Source organism: Chenopodium album, chromosome 4 (assembly GCF_948465745.1).
Source record: "Chenopodium album chromosome 4, dcCheAlbu1.1, whole genome shotgun sequence".
NCBI lineage: Eukaryota > Viridiplantae > Streptophyta > Magnoliopsida > Caryophyllales > Amaranthaceae > Chenopodium > Chenopodium album.
In genome coordinates this window covers 36,092,848-36,106,951 of record NC_137837.1, presented here as the reverse complement: position 1 = coordinate 36,106,951, position 14,104 = coordinate 36,092,848, and the positions used below count along the sequence as shown (strand labels likewise).

Genomic DNA, 14,104 nt, shown 5'->3' with positions numbered 1-14,104 from the left:
GGTTGGTGAGCATGTCAGAGGGAGCTGGTACCCCTTGGCGATTTTATACGATCCCTGGGCGGTGCTATGAAGAGGAGTTGTTTCCGTTGTTAGCTCCAGTCCCTGTACTGGCTGAGGAGGTGGCGGTATGATTTTCAGCTTTTACCTTTCACTACTTCAAAATGAGTCTTTTCTCGACGCTTTAGCCTCGACGCTTAGGCAAGGGCGTCAGGTGGTAAATATAATATGCGTGTTTTCTCGACGCCTAGATTGATTTTCGACATAAATAAGCGTCGAGAACAACACGTGTAGGGCTCGTGAGTTTAATTGGCTCTACCCACGTACGGTTTTAAAATTTCAGAAATAATAAAACTGCCCACAGTACTAAACTTGAAAACCCTTCTCACTTCTCTGAGCTCTCACTTCTTAACCCTAACTATTCATCTCTCCTATATCTTACGAAATTCTGCAAAGTGATTCAGAAAATCATGGATTTCAATGTCAGATCTTCAATTCGTTCCCTTTACACTACTCATCAATAATTTTGCTTGCCTAATTTTCTCTTCCCGCCGGCCTTCAATGGTGTTTAATTTCCTCCTCTCTTTGCCGATAAAATTGAGGTACATCCTTTCTTTTTTGGCTTTAGTTTTTCTTCGATTCGAGTCCTATAGCTTGTTTATAGAGTTTATTTTACAATAATTTCACGAAAATTTGGTCTGAAATGGGTTTGATTCACGAGCAATTGATATTTTAGGGTTTGTTTATACATATTATTCAGTTCAATTTTTTGCTACTGTTCAGATAAAATTCTGGAAAAAATAGCCTTCTTTTATTATATGTTTGAGCGAAGCACCATTTTCAGTTGGCTACTCACCTGCTATTACTTAAGAACAATCTGTTTCTTTTTTCTGTTTTTTTTTATTTTTTTTTATTGTGTTAAAATATTTTGAGGTTCTTTTTTACAGTTTTAAGGTAAAAATGTAATTTTAAATTTTTTTTCTTTCTAAATTATAAAAGTCTGCAAATTTATATGAATTTGTATTAATTTTTTCCGATAATAATTTGAAACCAAATTGACAATAATAAAAGGTTTTTAGTATGTTTTTGAATCCTGAGAGGTTAGGGGATGACTTTGAAACTAATGGAAAATATAGATTAGAAGTTATTTAAGCCGAGTTAGCGAATTATGTTCAAAGTATTGTCTTGCTAGAATGCTATGTAGATGTGATGAACAAGGACTCAAGGAAGAAGAATATCATAATTTCAGGCTAGTTTACTGAACCTATTAATGTGGAAGTCTTTTATGTTGAAAAACTTGAGCTTACTATTTCTTACAAGCCAACCCAAAATTGCAACATATATATTGCGAGCCTTCTATTACATTACAGAGTATAAGGTACGGGATTCAAATGTTATTTCTCGATTAATGTAAGATGGTATTCTCTTTGACCAGTAAGTGGATTAAGAATTATTAAATATATTTGCAAAGAGACGCATTAGCTTTGTTCTTAGCTTGCTCTATGTCTATTTCTCTCCCTTTTTCTTCTTTTATTATCTCATTTCTTAAATTGATGCTGTGTGATTTATGTGTGGGCTACATTGAGGAAACTTTTGAGTAGTATGCAGTTTCTTTGTTATGATAGTTGAAGTAATGTTTTAGATTTTTCATTGTGCTTTATTGATGTACACTTTCTCTCATAGGTGATAATACCAAGGGGCTACACCTTAGGTGTCGTTACAGATTTGAAGGTATATAGCTTTGCATTACTCTTTATTTTCCTTGAAATTTGAGTTATCTTTTTTTGTGAAAATTTTGAGTAACAATATTGATAAAGGATAGATGGAAGATATTGTTTATACATTTTTTTCCCCTAAAAGTTACATTGTATAGCCTCTGTATCTTAGCTTAGCTTGCATTATTAAACTTTCGCTTATTGGACATTTGTTTTCGCTAGTTAATATTTTAATAATGTAGCAACTCTATGTCACATTTTATGTAGAATACTATGAGAGGTGATTACTAGTTGGACACAATAATTTTCTTCAATGCACTTGTTGGACAGTTTTCTGAGATTGTGGGTGCAGTTCGTCAAGGGAATAGATCTCCAATTCTTCTAAAGAAAACACCTGAATTCTTAGAAATGGCAAACCACTAGGTAACAAAGTTGCATTTCTGTTTATAAAATGTGCTTTGCTTAGATGCTAGAGTCCCTAGTTATATTTTATGAAGTATATATTTGCATGGTAAGTATTGAAGTGTGTAATTACTTTATTAGTCTGATGAAAAATAGATTGACCTAGAACTAGATTAACTTGGTTTTCTGAAATCTTTGTGGCTTTGCTAAAGTCATAATGAGACATGATATCTTTATGAACCATGAGCAATCTCAAACTTGCTTAAGAGACATGATATCTTTGTTCATTGGTAATTTTTTTTTTTCCGCATTATAATTTTCTCCACATTCATTAGAAGCTGGTTTAAGCTGTGTCCTTTTATATATAGACATTTTCTTTTTTTTCTCTTTGGTTGTAAATGTTATTGTAGACCAAAACTCTTATAATTGCATGGCTCATATTGATGGTTCTACTCATTCATTAGAAGCTGGTTTGAGCTGTTTAATTTTATAAACATTTGCTTGCTTTGCTCTATGGTTGAAAACATTATTGTGGACCAAAAGTCTTATAATTGCATGGTTCATAATGATGGTTATATTATCTTGGACCAAAAGGCTTATTGCTTATGAATTATTTAGGGGGTTTATAACTAATAAATATTGGCTCCATCTTGTTCCCATAGCTTAAGCCGAGTGCATTGCCTTTAGTTTCTGAGCTTTGGAATTAGGTAAGCAAAGGAACCCATGCTTGCCTCAGCTCATTATCTACGTTACCCTTAAACTGAATACTAAGATGAAATCTAGAACTGAATCCAGCTCTGAATTTCAGAACTGAATTAGAGCTGAATTTAAGAACTGAATTCATATCAAAATTTCACAACTGAATTCAGAGCTGAATTACAGTTCTGAATTCAGAGCTGAATTTTAGAACTGAATTATGAGCTGAATTTTAGAACTGAATTTAGAGCTGAATTTCAGAAATGAATTTAGAGCTGAATTTCAGATCTGAAGTTCAAAACTAAATTTCAGATCTGAAAATCAGATTTGATACATTGATACTTAACTATTAAGTTGTTGCTTAGTAGACTAATCTGATTTCAATATGTGTTTGGTCTTTCATGCAATCAAGTTCACTCTTGAGTTCTTGTATGCTTAAAGCTTATTTACAATTGGTGAATGAAATGGCTATTTTAAGTTGTTAATAATCTTATAGGATTATTGTGCTTCAAATGCATCTGAATGCAAACAAATTATATCTGATGTGTTAGTATTAGTCATTCTGGTATTAATTCAATTTATGTTGTTAATCAAATTGGTAGAATTTTGGTTCTATATGATGGGTTTTTGTATCTAGTTGATCTGCAATTGTTATAACCTGTTAAAAAATTAGGGATTTTGAAGGGTGTTTATGTTGTTGCTAGAAGGGTTTGTAGTATTGAATCTGGAAATTCTAATTGGATTAATGAACAGGGAGTTAGTAGTAGTGGTAGTAGTGTAGGTGGGAGGCTTATGAAAAAGTTAGGTGGCGGGGTAGATCGAATGGGGCGAGGGTTAAGGAATCCAATTCTAGGGGAGTGGATAATAATGGTGCCTACCTTTTTGTGGTGGCAATGGGGAAGAAAGTGGTTTTCATTGAGCTGAATTCAGGCAGTAGTAAGCAAGATCGAGAGGTCGATGGGAAACGTGGGTTGTTCGTGGTTTTAAAGGAAATATCGTGTATTGATGGTGAGAAGAGTATGGCATGGCTTGATGATTCATTGATTTTAGAAACTGATAATGCTTATAGTTTAATGTCCTGTATTATAGGGCATGTTGATTTGATATTTTCACAGGCTGTAACAATTGCACATCCATGCAGATCAGTTGCTGTAACAATTCTGGTATTTGATTGCAGATCAACTAGATACAAAAACCCATATCGTAATTCTGGTATTTACAATTCATGTTGTTCTGCCTAACACGGCCGCTATTCCTTATCTCAAATTGTTGTCAAAAAAATAAGAAGGTGCTTCTACTAGTTGATAATTCGGGCATTGTAGTGGATAATCATGGACAGCCCGTTGGTGGTACCCTAGTATTTGGTTGTGCTCCTAATTCGATTGCTGATTTATCTTCGTATGTGGTGGTTTCTAGCAATGGAAAGATGGAATTATATGCTTGTGTGTGTATGTGTGTGTGAATAAGCTTATATTGTTTAATGTAGTAATTTATACTTTGTATTTTTTTTTTGAAGATTGGAAAAGGCAATGTAGGTGCAACAAGAGAATAGGCCAGAACACTTGAGCATCAAAACAAGCGACTACATCGTCTATAACGCCATCATCTATCTATTTTAGTTTTTAGTCTTAATTATATTAGTGATGTATTTATTTAGGGACAAGCTACTATAATATACGACCTTTTTTTTTTAATTAATTGTGTTGATTTTTTCGTTTATAAATTTGGTAATTTAATTAACTATATACTCTTATTATTGTTGATTAATTTTATTTTAATTTTTTTTTTGTAATCTTATCTAGTTATATAGGATGTACAAAGTTGGCTTGTCATCGAAGCAGCCTCAGGTCGATCTTGGGTGGACGGGTCCTGTGCTGAGTTTTCCACCTGCCGAGGAGACCGAAGCTAGAGCTGGAGCTAGTGGAGAGGTTACTCCTTGTACAGTGAAGTTTTATGAGATGATGGTTGTACGTCCCCCGGCACCGTAGTTTACTCTTGTGCTTTTTTATTTTTACTTTGCATAGAATTTTGCCCTTATTTAGACTCATAATTTAGACATGTTTGTACATACATATTACTTATAAGTTTATTCAGTATTTATTTATTATTTATCATTTTTTCATTTTTAATTAATTTTTTTTATGTGCATGTTTGTGTGTGCAAAGAAGCGAAAAAATTCCATCATTTTTATTATTGATGGAGGGTATCCGACTTTCTTCCCCAAAAGGAAAAAAATGAAAAAATAAAAGTAAAAAAATATTGGATTTATTATAACATAAAAGTTAAGTCTAAATAGTATCCAAAAAATAATATAATTAATATAATGGATATAATAATTAAGAAGAAGAAATAAATAATTTAGAAAAAAGGTATAAAAAGAATAAAAAATCGAAAAGTCATTGGTCAGACTCGAATCAAGCAAAAAACGCGGTTTTGAGAAGCTCGTATGATAAGACATGTCAGCTGTTTGGTTTAGTGCTAGGCGCTACGCTTAATGTTTGGCGCAAGGCTCTAGCGTCAGGCGCCAATGTCTAGCGTCTGGTGCTGATGGGTGCTGACTCTGAATCCTTTCCAGATTAAAACTGTGCCGATTTTGTGCATAAATAGCCCCCTGCCCAGCCGATTTTCTTCATAATTTCAGCAGATTAAATATATTCTTAGCTTTTGAAAAAAAAAATAATAATCATGTCTCTAGTCTCTACAGGTTTTACCAACTTCACTCGTGAATGGTGTTGGTCTTTAACTGCCGAGGAGAGAAAAAAGTTAGATGTTTTCTATATGGGGGGTATTTATGGTGTCAAGGAAGTAGATCTTGATGTAGACTTTATTCATACCGCCTTAGAATATTGGGATGTGGACACACATTTTTTTAGATTAGGTTATGATGAAATAAGCCCTTTGCCGGAAGAATTTTGGTGCTATTTTAGGTTTCCCTTTATTAGATCTTGTAGTAATCCCTAGAATAAACGAATATTATTATAAGGATTTTGAACGCTTATTCAATTTAAAAGACAAAGATCTAACAAAAATAGTAGATGGTAGCATAGTTAAATTGAAACAATTTGCTTGTCATTATTTTGATAAACCTTATTCTGAGTGTTTTCATGTTTATAGAAGAAGGGTTGTTCTTTTTTGCATGCTTATAAATATCTTCTCACTAGTGGTAGAACTAATGAGGGTCAAGCAATTATATCAACTGTTTTGGTGCAGATTTAATCTGGGAGAAATCCAATGCCTTTAATAATTGGAGGAACTATGCTTAGTCTTGGTTAATTAAAGAAGAATCTGAAAGCGCCTTTTCGGGGCTATCCAATTTTATTACAGGTAGAAAAAAAATATATTTAATTACAGAAATCAAAAACATTTTTTTGTATAGTAATAATAATTTATTTGCATTGAATTTCTTTACAGATGTGGCTAATGGAAAGACTAGAACTAATTAGTCCTCCAGACAATATTGAAAAGTACACTCCAAACTGCTTTGTGATAAGGAAGAAACGCTTCTCTAAGATGGGGCGCCATGAATGGAAGAAGGTCTTCGGGTCTTGCAATTTTGTCATCAAGTGGGTCATCCCTTGGTGGAAAATAGAAAAGATGGTTGGTGTTAACAAGCAACCTTTGTGCCATCTTCTAAGCTTGTCTCGAATGACTTTTTATTAACTCTGTAGGGTAAAAAGACAGTAAGGCCTACTTCAAACAATTCCTTCCAGGGATCTTCGTCGTCCCTATGAATATCCTGTCTCTCAAGAATTAGACAAATTTGATGTTTATTGGAGCGCTAGACCTTTATGGGAAGTGATTACCCAAAAGGTTCCTTCTTCCTTGCCCAATGATGTGAAGAAATGGCTTCCGAAGAAACCTTCGAAGGATATGAACAAAAATCAGAGTAAAGCTGATGTGAAGAGTCGGCTAGGTGTCAAAGTGATTCCTGTTAAGGAACACTTGGGTGAAAGAGTTGAGTTTAAAACACCTACAATGCTTAAGAAGAAAAGCTCTACGAAAGATAAGGGAAAGAGAAAAGCTGACACTACAGAGAAGAAGGCTTGGGTAGAGAAGAAACATGGGGTCCTAGCTAAGGGAGAAACTATTTACTCCAAAATTGAATGTAGGTCCTCTAAAGGATGCCTACTAGCTAATGTTATGGATGAGGAAGAGGATGCAGATAAAAATTGGAAGAGAGCAAAGAAAGAGAAAAAAGATTAAAGTATTGCTTAACTTTCAATTATTAGACTTAGTATTAAATTTAAAGTAAATTTATTTAAGCTTTATTCCATCCATAATGTAAGTGTTAGTTTATTTTTATTAATGAAATTCCAGCTTTTTTTTTTTTTAATTAAATTATCTCCTTAAAATTTAATTTATTAAAGCAATGAAAACTGAAAATTTAATTTTCCCAAAGCTTTTTCGAGTACGGAAGTCGAAAATTTTCCGAAAAACACCGAAATATTCCTAGGTACTTTCCATAAAAGTGGCGCCGCAATTTTACGACTGGAGCCAGCTGCGGTAGCCTGGCGTCAGGCGACAGGGGTTGTCGTCTGGCGCCAGAATTTTTTCTTTGACGCCGATGTTTTGTCGATCTTCTGTTGAATTCTTTTTATTAAGTCTAGGATGCGAGGTTTGGATAAAATAAAGTGGCCGCACCCGTAAAGGGTGTCCTACGTATCCTTTCTTAAGGAATCAGGGCAAACGTTGCTCTCTTGAGTGTCCTACTCAAGTAATTATGGGTAGTACTTTTTAAGTTGGTCAAGATTTGTCATGTTCAAGAACTCATTGCCATCCATATCGTTTAATTTCGCTGCACCTCCTGACAGGATTGTTTTGACAATGTAGGGTCCAGACCAATTAGGTCTGAATTTTCCCCTTGGATCTAAAACATTTTTCCTTAATGCTTTTAACACCAAATCTCCTACTTTGATGTTTCTTGTCTTGACCTTCTTATTAAAATTTCTAGCAATACGAGTTTGATAGCATTAAGTATGATGTAGAGCTTCTAGTCTTTTTTCATCGAGTAGAATTAGCTCCTCATATCTCGTCCTAGTCCATTCAACTTCATCGGGTTTGCTTTCTAATGCAATGCGTAGAGATGATATCTCTAGCTCTACAGGTTGTACGACATCCATTCCATAAACCAAGGAAAATGGTGTATTTCCTGGTAACGTGCAAATTGACGTGCGATAACCCCACAATGCGAAGTGGAGTTTGTCAGGCCAATCCTTGTAATTTTCCGTCATTTTCTCGATGATAGTTTTTAGATTTTTATTAGCTGCTTCGACTGCTCCGTTTGCCTGAGCTTTATAAGGAGACGAATGATGATGTTGACTACCATATTTTTGTAGCAATTCTTCACACTCGGCTTGAAAGTGAGTTCCATTGTCACTTATCATTTCATGTCGGACTCCATATCGACAAATAATATTTCTTCCGATATAGAGTGCTACATGTTTTGCGGTGAGTTTAGCGTATGATTGTGCTTCGACCCACTTTGTGAAGTAATCAATTGCCACTAAGATATATTCGTGACTCCTATTCCTGGGGGAGTGATTTTGCCAATGATGTCAATTCCCCTTGTAGAGAATGGCCATGGCGAAGTGTAGGTGTAGAGTAGTGATGGAGGGACATGTTGTAAATTAGCGTAGATTTGGCACTTAGGGAATCTTTTTACGTATTGATGACTATCCCTATTCATGGTAGTCCAATAGTATCCTTCTTGCATTATCTTTTTGACTAGAATTTTGCCATTTACGTGAGTTCCACAAATTCCTTTGTGGACTATCTTCATTGCTCTTTGAGCATCCTTTTTTCCTACACATAAGAGTGCTCGACCCTTAGGTACCCTTTTGTGTAACTCGTTCTCTATGAGTACGTATTGGGAAACCAAGAGTCTTAATGCTTGTTTTGCTCTTTTGTCAGCATGGGGAGCGTATTCTCCTTTGGTGACATAGTTGAGTATATCCGTATATCGCGGTTAATCTTCTTTTTCTTCATCATCTTGGATCACTTCATCATCTTCTATAGCTTGAATATAAGCCGGTTTATGCCTTTTTTCTATAGTTAGAGGCATTTGCTCGATTTTCGTAGGAATCCAAACCATTAAGGCTAGTCTTGCCAAGGCATTAGCAAATTGATTTTCTTCTCTAGGTAAATATGTGTATTCCACCTTCTCTAACTGGTTAGTGAGAGTTTCCAGATAAGTTTGGTAAGGGGCTAGGCTTTCGCTCCTTACTTTCCATCTTTTAGCGATTAGATTGATGATCAATGAAGAGTCTCCGAATATCCGTAATTTTTTCACTCCCAATGATAAAGTTGTTTCATGGCCTACCACGCATGCTTCGTATTCAGTAGCGTTGTTGGTGACGTCGAAATCAAGCTTTATGGAGATTGGAACATGCTCTTCTTTTGGTGATACTAGTAATACTCCAACGCCACATCCCTTTTGGTTTTAAGCTCCATCGAAGTACAAGGTCTAAGTATCATATTCCGTGACCATCAAGTCTTCGTGTGAAAATTCATTGTCGTGTATTTGCGTCGAATCTTCTATTGGAAAGTCTGCCAAAAACTCCAAAACCACAGATCCTTTGATAGCTTTTTGTGGCATGAACCGTACATCGATCTGGGCTAAGTTGACTATCCATATTGATATGCGCCCATTGAGTGTAGATTTCTCGAATAAATACTTAAGTGGATCAAATCGGGAAACTACAAAGACTGTATGCACGAGCATGTAATGTCTTAACTTGGTTGTGGCCCACACCAATGCGGGGCACAATTTCTCAAGTGGTGTATAGCGTGCTTCATACTCGAGCATCTTTTTGTTTAGATAGTACATCACATTTTCTTTGCCTTCTACTTCATGTGCTAGCATGGCTCCCACAGTCTCTTTGGTGACTGTTAAGTACAATCTAAGAGGTATTTCCGGAAGTGCTGGTGCTAATAAGGGAGGATTTGCGAGATAGGCTTTGATTTTTTTAAAGGCTTTTTGACACTCGTCATCCCATATTAATGGTACATTCTTTTTTAGCTTTTTGAAAATTGGTTCACATATTGTTGTCAATTTTTATATGAACCTGCTTATGTATTGCAACCGGCCAATAAATCCTCGAATTTGCTTCTCAGTTTTGGGCGGTGGCATTGACATGATTGCCTTGATCTTGGTTGGGTCTATCTCTATTCCTCTAGAGCTTATGACATAAGCCAAAAGCTTGCCTAAAGCACACTTGGATGGATTCAACCTCGTGTTGTATTTTCTCAGCCTTTCGAAGAATTTTCTCAAGGATATTTGATGGCCTGGGCGATATTTTTATATCACAATCATATCGTCCAAATATACTTCAACTTCTTTATGCATCATGTCATGGAGCAAGGCAGTCACTTCTCGTTGGTAAGTAGCACCCGCGTTTTTCAACCCGAATTGCATTACCGTGTAGCAGTAAGTACCCCATGGTGTTATGAAGGTTGTTTTCTCCATGTCTTCTTCCGCCATGAGAATGTGATTGTAGCCTGCATATCCATCCATGAACGAGAGAATGTGATTGTAGCCCGCGTATCCATCCATGAATATCGTTGTGTGGTAAAGGGAAGTCGTCCTTTAGACTAGCATTATTCAAATATCGATAGTCAACACACATTCTTACCTTTCCATCCTTTTTCGGAACTGGGACGACGTTGGCGACCCATTCAAGGTATTTGGATTCCTTGATAAAACCTATAGTTATTTGCTTTTGACCTTCTTCTTTTATTTTAAGAGTTACGCCGGGTTTCATTTGACGTAACTTTTGTTTTACAGATTTCATTCCTTAAATTAGCGGTATGGTGTGTTAAGCTATTTCTCTTTTAATGTCAGGCATATCTTCATATGACCAACCGAATACATCGATGAATCCTTTAATCAAGTTAATTAAATCGGTTCTTTCTTGTTCATGATGTGTTAATCCGATTTTAACTTCTCTTTTATTGGTTGAATCATTTAAGATATCAACCGTCTCAGTTTCCTCAATTATTGGTGTTTTCTTTTCAAGTGTTTCCATTTCTTTAATAAGTTCTTTGTCATTTTTGTTGTTAGTTAAGCAATGCTCGTCATCTTGGGTTGATGAAGAACACAAAGATTAAGGAGAAGAAGACATGTTATTAAATTCTGAGATCATTACATCAAAGAGAGATATGTCCTCGGGGACTTGATCGCTAACTATCCTAGGGGAAGGGATAGAAAGAGGTGGCGCTACAACTAATGACTTAGATGACTCTATAGGGAGAGACTTTGACTTTGACTCTGACTCTGACTCTTAAGACTCTTCGAACATCAGTCCTTGCCCCGTTTTGATGGAGATTTTCCATTCGCTTGGAGTAGTCACCTTGACGGTCTTGCGCCACCGTTGTAGTGATCTTTCCGCTGGAGTGATGTGCTTTTAGGGATCAAAGCTTTCGCTCTGTAGGACTGTTTGGATGAGCAAGGAGTTATCCTCTTTGTATGTTGGCTCATCTTTTTCTTGCCCAAATAGTAATCACATGACATTAAAGTCAAAGCATAGGGGTGCTTTCTCCTTGTAAATGGGAGTTGGGCTTTCGTCTATGAAATAGCCATCTAGGAAAATCTCGAATCCCGGTTGCCTTATTCCATATACGACAAACGGTTTGGGAAATTTGTAGCATGGATATTCATCGTGCTCTACATTAATTATTGGATTCTCTATAGCTTTAATCTTCATGGGTGAAGCATCGATTATAATGGGAATTCCTCCAACTATGGCCTTTACCTGTTGGTGGAGAGATGAAGGGACGGCCTTTAGGTCATGGAGCCAAGGGCGTCCCAACAATAGATTGAACGAAGCCTTAATGACTACTACTTGGAATGTAGTAGCGTGTTCAATAGCTCTCGCCGTTATATTCATAGTGATCTTACCAAGAGCTTGACGACGAGTATTATCATAAGCTCTTATTCCTTGCGTTGATGGGATTAGGTCTTCATCCCTTATGCCTAGCATCCTCGTAGTTTTAAGTGGACAGACATTAATGGCCTATCCATTGTCTACAAGAGTCATAGGGACGTTCATTCTCTTGCAAACCACTGTGAGGTTTAACGCCTTATAATGCTTGTCACCTTCCAGAGGTAAGTCTTTGCCAGAAAAGGTGATCAAGTTGATAGGACTAGGGAGATCACTCGTAAGGTAGTTAGCCAACCCCCTCAGGAGTGGTGTCAGAATCTATCCCTATATTATCCAAGGCATTCAATATTGCCAACCTATGCTCTCGAGATGTTGCTAGAAGTTTCCATACATTCATTTCAACATTAGTTTTCTTTAAATGTTTGACAATATCATTGTCTTCTATGATAGGTATGGGAACTTGATGCGTGATTGGCATAGGTTGTGTCGAAGTAGGAGGTTGCATTTTCCCGGATCTTGTGAGGACGTCTATTGATGAATCTTCTTCGACCTAGAAGTCATCCATGGCATATGACACCGAAGGTGGAGGTCCTACCATGTCTTTTAAGTAGACGTCTTCTTCATCGGTGTCCTAAACTCCATTAATACTTATGTCTTCCTCTTGTGGAATTTGGACTAGCCTTTTATCATCAATTATCTTTTGAATTAAATCCTTAAATTTAAAATAGTTTTCAATAGTGTGACCCCCTGATTGATGATATTGACAATAAAACCTATATGTTCTTTTCAATGATTCAAATGGTCTCGGTTCGAGAGGTTTGACCTCGCCACTCTCAGAGAGCATTTTGAACATTTGAGCATATGGAATCCCAATTGGAGTATAGAGTCTATTACTTTTCTTGGGTTTATCGATTACTTACAGAGAAAAGGGTTTCTTCTTTATGGATGGAATTTTGTCATCTTTTTTCTAAAGCTCCTCTAATTATTTCTTTGCAACTTCGATAGCTTCACGCAGCAAGTTTGATCCTTAGAACACGGATAGTGTAAGAAATTGTATGTCCTCTTTACTTTCTAGTTTAGGAAAGTCATCCATTGCATCGAAAAAGACCTTCTCCTCTTCCTCGATAGCATGGATTTCTTCGACAGGTTTGATAAGAAATGAGGGATCAACTTCGTTTTCCTTATCAGAGATGGCTAAGGAGTGAGCGAGAGGCGCATTATCAATACTTGGCTTCTTACTGGCAGGAGGCAATGGTAGCTTGTTATTGTCGATTAAGTCTTGGATAGCTTCCTTAAGCTTCCAACAATTCTCGGTAAGATGGCCCCTATCTTGTTGATACTTGCAATGTGCATTGGGGTTCTAATTATCCATCCTCTTCTCAACTAGTGGGTCCCCAAATGGTCCAATACGATTTATAAGACCTTTTGCATTTAATCAGTCAAATGCGGTGTCATAACTCATACCAATAGGAGTATTGTTCCTCCTAAATAGTTTCTTTTGTCCTTGATTATTCATAACAAAGACTTCACTTAAGTTAAAGGTGCCAACGTTGTTCGAGTGGGTGGTTTTGGAAGAAGAAGGATTGTCGTTCTTCATGCCTTTCAAGCCACTGTTGGAGTTATTGTTAGCAGCTTTCAGCTTAGCCAGGTCATCTTCTATATTGATTCCAATGTCGTAGACGGCCTTGAAGGTATGGAGATTATTGTGGTATTAAAGATGCTTGGAATACTTCTCTTGAAAGTTCTTGATGAATAACCTTACAAACTCTTTTTCACTCGGCACCTCAATCATCTTAGCAGAGGTCTCTCTCTATTTGTTGAAGAAAGAGGTGAAACCTTCATTCTCTTTCTGCTTGAGGATTTCAAGTTCCCTATAGTCAGTCTCAACTTGAATATTGCACTTGTATCTATCAATGAAAGCGTTTACTGTGGACTCCCAAGTAGAGGTTCTTTCTTTCTCAAGGGAAAAGAACTATTGTTGGCAAACGATTTCGAGAGATAGTGAAAACAAGGAGGGAAACACCTTTTTGTCAATGCCCTTAATTCTCATTATTGTTTCGAAGGCTCTTAAATGAAAATAAGGGTTGTCAGTCGCTTTGAATTTCGGGATTTCGTTGGCATTGAATTTCTGCGGAAGAAGATCATTGTCCACCGAGACCCCTTGGGAGCTAATCCCTTGAAACTTTTAGTCACTAGACAGTTTGCTCAAACTCTCTTGCATGAGGTCCATCTATTGTTGTTTCACAGGATCATCAATCTTGAGGGTTAGAACCTTTAACGCCTTAGTTATAGTAATCAGTTGGTTCCTGAGCTCATTAACTTCCTCTTGAGTTGCCATTATTGTCTTAGCTTTCCTTTTACGAGCGATTGGTTTGTCAAAAATTTGGACTTGGATAAAAAGGTTGTCTTTGATCA

The 14,104-nt window shown here is 36.5% G+C and overlaps 1 long non-coding RNA gene across 3 annotated transcripts; it reads left to right on the top strand.

The window, feature by feature from the left end:
- Nucleotides 1-371: 371 nt before the first annotated feature.
- LOC145626929 (uncharacterized) lies at nt 372-4,924 on the top strand. 3 transcript variants are annotated; one of them, XR_014111186.1, is made up of 4 exons: nt 372-599; nt 1,681-1,728; nt 2,043-2,135; nt 4,327-4,924. It is a non-coding gene; the product is annotated as an uncharacterized LOC145626929 (long non-coding RNA). The 3 variants fall into 3 exon arrangements; XR_014111187.1 differs by having other exon boundaries at nt 1,980-2,135; XR_014111188.1 differs by lacking the exon at nt 2,043-2,135.
- The last annotated feature ends 9,180 nt before the right edge of the window (nt 4,925-14,104 follow it).